Source organism: Strigops habroptila, chromosome W, assembly GCF_004027225.2.
Source record: "Strigops habroptila isolate Jane chromosome W, bStrHab1.2.pri, whole genome shotgun sequence".
Classification (NCBI taxonomy): Eukaryota; Metazoa; Chordata; class Aves; order Psittaciformes; family Psittacidae; genus Strigops; species Strigops habroptila.
Window position 1 is genome coordinate 28,511,034 of NC_044301.2, and position 7,850 is coordinate 28,518,883.

Consider the following 7,850-nt stretch of genomic DNA (forward strand, 5'->3'; position numbering starts at 1 on the left):
CCTGCCAGCCTAGAGCTTCTTCAGCCAGAGCGGAGAGTGCCAACGAGACCGACTGCTTCTTGACTGTGGCAAAGGCTGCTTTCATACCTCTGTGCAGTGCTCATTTGAAGCAGGACATGACCTGCTTCCTCCGGTTATCAAAACTCATCACACATTTCCTAATCTTCCTATAGTTTCCTTAACACTCTTCAAGTCACACACTGCCTTCCTCCCACAGCAGGCATGTGGGCTGCAGGACTTGGCACTCCTGCCAAGACTGCTTTAACTCAGGACATGCACGCATCAAAGCGAGTGAAGAAAGCTGGAGGGGATAGAGATTGGGAGGAGATAAAGTCATGGGAGCAGCCTCATGCTCTGCCTCCAGACAGTAAATCATTTGCTCTTCACACAGAAATATTACGTATTTTGCATTCCTCCAGTGGCTTTATTTCTTGCGTGTCGGACTCTACAGCCCTAGAGAGGCAGAGTTCCCTTGGTAATGCCCATCTTGCCATATGTTCATATAATCACCAAAGGCATGAGCCATAGTTTTCTTTCTTTCCTGGGCACTAGAAGAGATAGTGGCTTTCTCAAAATAGACCTCAGGCATGTTATCTGAGCATGATAAAGCTGGGAAATGTCCCTCCCTTCTCTCCTTCTCTTTCTGTCACTACTCCGCACAACAGGAACAATTCTATCCATCCCCTTCTTGTGGATGGTGGTGCCAGGCAGCTCTCACATGAGGTTTTGCACTTGCACAGCACTCTGCAAGTGTGTCCCTCTGCACTCCTTTTGCAGAGAGGCTACAGAGGGACAAAATGATATGCTCAGGATTGTGTGACAGAGCAGAGAGTAAAACCTCTCTCTTGGTACTGCTTCTGTGTGCCCTCATTTGGAGAGAGACACCAGAAGTGCCTGGGCCCTGCTGTCCCCTCACTGCTTGCTCATTAAACCTCCTGTTCACAGCTTGCAGGACTGCAGCCTGTCTTCCCAACATGCAAAGGAGATTGTTGCCATTCTCCAGAGCTGTCCCTGTCTCTCTGAAGTGAAGTAAGTGCCTCTTTTCCTTCCTGTTGAGAGGCTGCAGGCGTGTGGCAGGGAGCAGGGGATGTTACATGTAGAGGGCAGTGAGACATGGGGCCTGACCCCAAGGAAGGGTCTCAGCATTCTGTTACATCTAGTGGGATCCTGGTTAGGGATTTTGGTGAGGTTCAGCAGAGGATGAATGCTAAGCAACCTTCCATTCCTGTGATAACTGCAGCCAGTTACAGAGCAGATCCTGCTAAGGAAGCAGTGCTGCATGCTGGAGGCACCATGGAGCCATCCCAGAGGCACAGCTCCTCCAGCAAATCCTCTGAGCCAGTGAAGGGACACAGATTGCTTCTGTGTTGTCCCTTTTCATAGAATCACAGACTGGTTTGGGTGGGAAGGGACCTGCCAGTGCCTCACCACCCTGACAGGGAAGAATTTTTTCTTCCCAGCAAAGCCCTATTTGAATGGTACCTCCATTATTAACTGCTTCCCCTTCCACTGATTTTAGGCACGTTGTGGGGAAACTGAGGCCCTGGCACAGGTTGCTCAGAGAAGCTGTGGCTGCCCCATCCCTGGCAGTGTTCAAGGCCAGGTTGGACAGGGCTTGGAGCAACCTGGCCTAGTGGAAGGTGTCCCTGCCTGTGGCAGGGGGTTGGAACTGGATGAGCTTTAAGGTCCCAAACCAGTCTGGGATTCTATGATAATTCAATATTTGGAAGCATGTATAAAGGTAGCAGGTGTCTGACCAGCAGAGCTCCCACATGGCAGCCCAGTTCCATCACCTAAGCTGCCGTGGCATCCTCATGGCCCTGGATAAAAGGCCTCTTTTCAGGGAAGCTGCAAAGGGCAGTCATGGTAGAAAAGGATTTCAATTCAAGAGGCTTTAACCCTGTAACAGCTCTGGTTTCTGTCCTTCTTCAGCTCACGGCTCCCACGTGCCCAGCCCTCCTCACAGATCACAGTTCAAGGGATGTGGATGCATTGGCCAAGACCTGGGGTCACAGCTGGAGTGGGTGCCCCAGGCACCACAGCACAAACACACCCAAGGCTGTGAGGCACTTAAGTTGTCAGAGACAGGGTTCTGCTGGGTGTCACACGAGCACATCTGCCAGCATCCTTAGCACCAGTGAGGATGACACAAACTCAAGCATGTCGTGCAGTTTGAGTTTTACTGGAACAGATCCAGAGACACTGCAGCAGAGAAGCAGCCCTGCTGAAGCTGGTCTCAGTCACTGTAAGTGAAAGCAGAGCAGGGCCCAGGAGGACACAGCTACCCCTCTGCTCAGGGCAGCAATTCATACCAGCATGAAGGAAAGGGAGAACCAGAGCAGTCTGATACAGGGGTGTTTGTCACTGGTGTCCCAAGGTAGATACAGGCAGAAAGACCAAGAACTCAGACCCAGTGTGCCAGTCCTGGTAGATCTAGTGCATTGACAGCCCCTTACAGGCCAGCTCCCCTGCCCCATCACCACTTGGGAGGCTGCTGCTGGGATGACCTGAGCCAAGAGCAAGGGAGGACAAAGGACTGCCAAGCATTGACCTCCAGCGGGAACAGGAAGGCTGGAGACTTCCTGCCTACAATAACAAAAGCATGTGGAACATGGAGATGCTACAAGCATCCCTGCCCTGGAGTAACCAGGCAGAGGCCAGGGCAGCAGGAACACAGCAGCCCCCTCCTCCCAGTGCAAGGTCAGGCTAGCAGAAGGCAGGTCAGATTTAAAAGCTGAAAGTTAAAAAACACAGCACTGCACCAGCTACTAAGCAGGAGAAAAATGACTGCTATAGCTGAACCCAGGACAGCTTGAAATGCCAGAGAAAGGTTAAATGCCCAAGCTGCCGTGTAATGCTTGCAAAGGGGACACTGGAAGATGTTTTGAGAAGTACTTGCTGTGTAAGGCTTTATCTGAAGGCCGTGCATGCACACATGTGCTCACCATCTTGCCAGGGATTCTCCTGCAACTGGGGTTGGTTTTCTCCACACTATCACAACACCATTAATCTTCATGCTGTGTTGACCCCAAATGCTCAGTGTTACCCTGCAGCTACTTCCTGCAATAGCCTCCAGGTACTGTGCCACCTTCTGCTCTGTCAGCAGGATGGGGCCAGCACCATGCCAGGCTCAGGCAGCAGCTCAGCCCTGGGTGGCAGGAGGGCAAGGCCAAAGCTCCCATCTCACACCTGCATCCAGTGCTCATGAGGCCCTGGTCAGTCCTATAGAGACCACAACCACGTGCCTTGCGTTGTCCATGGCTATGCTGCCCAAACCCCAGCAACAGGAATCTTGAGTTGAAGAGACTCAGCTTTGAGGAGAGGTTATTTCTTACAGTTAGAAATTACAACCATGACAGCTTGGATGTTCAGCAGCAAATAAAGTCAAACACCTGTTTGTGAATGGTGAGATTTTAACAGGCTCTCACCTGGGAGGTAAACTACCCATGAGGCTTTCGTGAACAATGAAGTCTCACATGGTTTTCTACAGAATTCTCCTGAAACCAGCCTGATTTCTCTTCTTCCCTACCAGTATCACCCATAACAACCTCCAAAACCCATAAAAATAAGCTGGCATACAAAAGCCAGCCCAGGCTTTTCACCCCTGAGGCTGCGCAGGGCAGAAGGGTTGGAGCCTGGAGGAGCAGCAGCAGCAGTTTCTGCACTGCCAAACCCAGACTGGAAAAGCAGCAAATACAACTTTCAGTGCTAATATAAGAAAACTCAGAGGTCCTTCTGCAGCACAGGCCACTGAGCAGACGTGAGACATGGGCCTAGAAGTAGCACATCCCAGCATTTCCCAACCCTCCTGGGCAGGCAGCTGAGCATTAACTGACCTCGAGCCCCTCACTGCAGGTTTGTGACCCTGGCTGAGCACCAGGCCTGGGTTACCTCTATGATATCACTCCATTTGATATTGTCGTGGTTTAAGCCCAGCCAGTAACTCAGAACGATGCAGCCACTCACTCACTCCCCCCCACTTCTTCCCTCTCCCCTACACTCCTGGAGTGATGGGGAGGAGAATCGAAAGAATGTGAATCCCACGGGTTGAGATAAGAACAGTCCAGTAACTAAAGTATAATACAAAACTACTACTACTACCACCACCAATAATAATAATGATAAGAAAATAACAAGGGGAGAGAATATAAAACTAAAAGGGGAAAGGGAAAAGAAAACAATAAACACAAGTGATGCACAATACAATTGCTCACCACCTGCTGACCAATACCCAGCCCGACCTGAGCAGTGACCTGCTCCTTCTGGATAGCTCCCCCCAGTTTATATACTGGGCATGATGTGCTGTGGTATGGAATACCCCTTTGGCTAGTTTGGGTCAGGTGTCCTGCCTCTGCTTCCTCCCAGCTTCCTGTGCCCCTCCTCACTGGCAGAGAATGAGAGACTGAAAAGTCCTTGATCGGGGTAAGCATTACTGAGAAACAACTAAAACACTGGTGTGTTATCAGCATTGTTCTCAGAATAAAGTTGAAAACACAGCACTGCACCAGCTACTAAGAAAGAGAAAAATAACTGTTACAACTGAACCCAGGACAGATATTCAAACAACATAAATACTAGCAGATATTTCAAGAGCTATTCTTAGGAAGCACAGGCTGGGATCAGGTAATGGAGGTGCAGTTGGCATGTTTGGTAACATGACTGGGGGAAAACAGGAAGACACGCACCCTCACACCCCCCGCCCAGCTTATCTGCTCAGCAGCAACCTCATTCTCGTGAGATTTATGTTCCATGAGTTGGGGACAGTGTAATGGATGGGAACCTAACTGAGAGTTGATTCCCTCTCATGACTGAGAGACATAACAAAGGATGTTTTTTGTCACAGTGTATTCAGTATATATGTTTATGTTCATCGTGACTGTTTGTCAGAAAGAGGCAGGAAAACAGAGGTGTGCAGCTGTTCTATGACCTTCATACTTGGCCACACTGGGGTGCCTGGCCAACGCTCTTGTTGTGGACAACAGTGAAATGATGAGAAATTGCACGGCCCCACGAGTAAACAGTTAGAGATCTGGCATAAAGCTGGTTGTGTTTCTAAGGGTATAAAAGCAGGACCCTCTTGTAGCTAAAGCCGAAGCCTCGTCTATGGGCAGACGCACGGCGTAGGAAGTTTCCCAATTACCTGGGACTCCTGGCATTGGCTGCAGTGGGGCTTCCCAGCTTGAAGTGTGGGCCTGGATGATGATTCAGTGGTAACTGGTGATGTATTTCTTCTTAATCTCTGTTCTCTCTATGCAGTAATGATTTGATGCATTGCTAATTTTCCTCTGTACTTATACCTATATCTCTGATTTGCTTTATTGTACTTATTTACTACATATACGATTCAAAGGAATCACTCCACAGTACGCACTGTAAAGCACAAACCTTTAATGGCGCCAGGAGCACGTAGGGATTCGAACCTCCATACACATGTCCAAAGAACAGAAAATCTTAGGGTTTTTTTATACCTTACTTTTCATCTTGATATAATTTCATCTAAAGCATTCACACATACAATTCAGTAAGTTACATAACTGTAGTTCTCTTAACCTACCGCACACTTGGGTTAGGGCTACAATGACAGTCTATGGGTTAGTATTAATCAGGATTCTTACAGCTGTTTACCTTTTAGCTTAGTATTATTGATCAACTGCTAATACCTGCGAGCTACATGCTTGGCTCTTTGTTCAAATTGTTATCATATCTTGTCATTAGGGATGTCCCTGCTTAGAAGCAACTTACAGAAGCAGATGCAAGGCTGTCTACGTGCTCGAGCTCAAACGTGTTGTATATCATGCCCCACCAGAAAGGCAGGTCCCCACCCACAGAGGGGCCCCCACTAAGCGTGTGTGGTCACATTTTAAGTGCTGAGTCATACTCATGCTAAATAGCAAAGTTACGTCAACTAAGGCCTAACGGCTTGGTCTCATACATACAGATATATACCTGATTCACGTTAGTGTGTTGGTTTGCTTTAGTGTGCTTGTTTAATAAACTGTGCATGTTATACAGCTAGCGTGTGGTCATTTTGTGGCGTACCCTGTCTGTCAGCAGAACATTTTGCCGTAGTTGGCAGGATACAAAACAAAATGTCATTTTTTAACATAAAGAAAAAGGCTCCTAAGACAGTGGAGCTGGATATCCCTGGCTGGGAACAATTACCTTATCATAACATAGCTGCTGAATGGTTGTGTTATGGTTTATGTGAGAATTGGGACTCCTCTTTGAATGAGGCAGAACCTCCTGATGTAGTTAAATGTTTGCAAAAAGTTTCAGTAGGAAAAGGAGAGGAATTAATTGCTCTGGGGAGATGGGGTGGATTCTGCTGGCTGCATACCAAAAGCAGCGTCAGTGGAGAGAGTGAATATAGAGAGAGAAGATGGATTTGGAAAAACAAGTTTGTGAATTGCAGGGAAAAATAGTTATGTTGCAATGCCAGAATCTTTTCTTAACTGATAAACTGGAGACTTATCAAACAGTAGCAGAGAAAGTGGCTGTTCAGGTTGCCCAATATAAGTATCGAAAGCGAAGAGGTCGAGTAAACCAGCAAAAAGTGCATGCAATGATCAGGGAGGCAGGAAGGAATTGGGACCCTGAGAAATGGGTTGGAGATGTGTGGGATTCAACCAATTTGGATAGTAGTTCAGAGGGTGAGGTGTTTGTTGAAGCAAAGCCAATATTTATTACATAGAAAATTGGAACACGACCCTCTAGGTCGTCCAGTTAGGCAGGACATGGTAGAAGATTTCACTCAGCATGAAATTAATGACATTATGGACAGGTTCAAACAAAAACCTGGAGAATCTTTGCTTTCTTGGACCATCAGGTTGCATGACTTAGAGGCTTTGGGAGTTAAATTGGATCTAGACGATACTAAAAAATTTGTAATGTTAAGCTCCGACTCATTAGTTCAGGACGCCTTCCGAGGTGCCAAAGATGAGACTAATTTATTAGCAGTGGTGGCGGAGGCTTGTAACAGAAAATACCCCACTGAAGGGGAATGGCCCGGTGCAGATCGACCTTGGTATGCTTTATGGGATTGTGTTCAGCGTGTTAAGGAGGAGGGGATGCAGACTGCTATTTTTGTCAGAGATGCAGACTCTATGCTGCAGGCTCCACTATCAGTTCCAATTTGGAACAGGATTATTAGGACTGCACCACCGGCATATAAAGGCATTATGATGATTTTATTGATAAATGAAACTGGAAACCCCGTAGGACAAATCATAGAAAAGATCCAGCAGTTAGGAGATTAGGGGGAATGGGGCACCAAAAAAAACACAAGAGGTGATAACAGGACGGGCGAGGTGAAAGAGAATATACTCTCTCGGAGAGATATGTTTGCTGACTTGCTGGAAGATGGGATGGCCCGAGATAAGATTGATGGGATTCCCACCAATGAAATGTGGAGGTTGTACAAGCAACGTGGGTTGCAAAAATCTGTGAAAAGGGTCAACAGTTCAAGCTCAAAGTTGATGACACGACAGATGAAGCAATTCAACCTTCTGCTCCCCTCTTTAAGCCTCAACAGGACAGTACACTTACCAATGGAGGGACCCCATTGACGAGTTGACGATTCCGAGGGGTGAAAGGGGATGGGATCAGTACGCCGATCTTTATCCGTGGCCGGATGTTAAAATGTTAAAACAATTGAGAGAATTAAAAACGGACTGAGGTGAAGGCCAAGCTCCAGCACAAGGATGGGCAAGGACAGACCATCGTCCTCATGTAGAGCTTCAAATTTATTGGAAAAATAGATCTTGTCAAATGGTTAAGGCCCTCATTGATACTGGAACAGAGGCCTCTCTAATTTATGGTAATCCTAGAAAGTTTTAAAGGGCAAAAGGTTT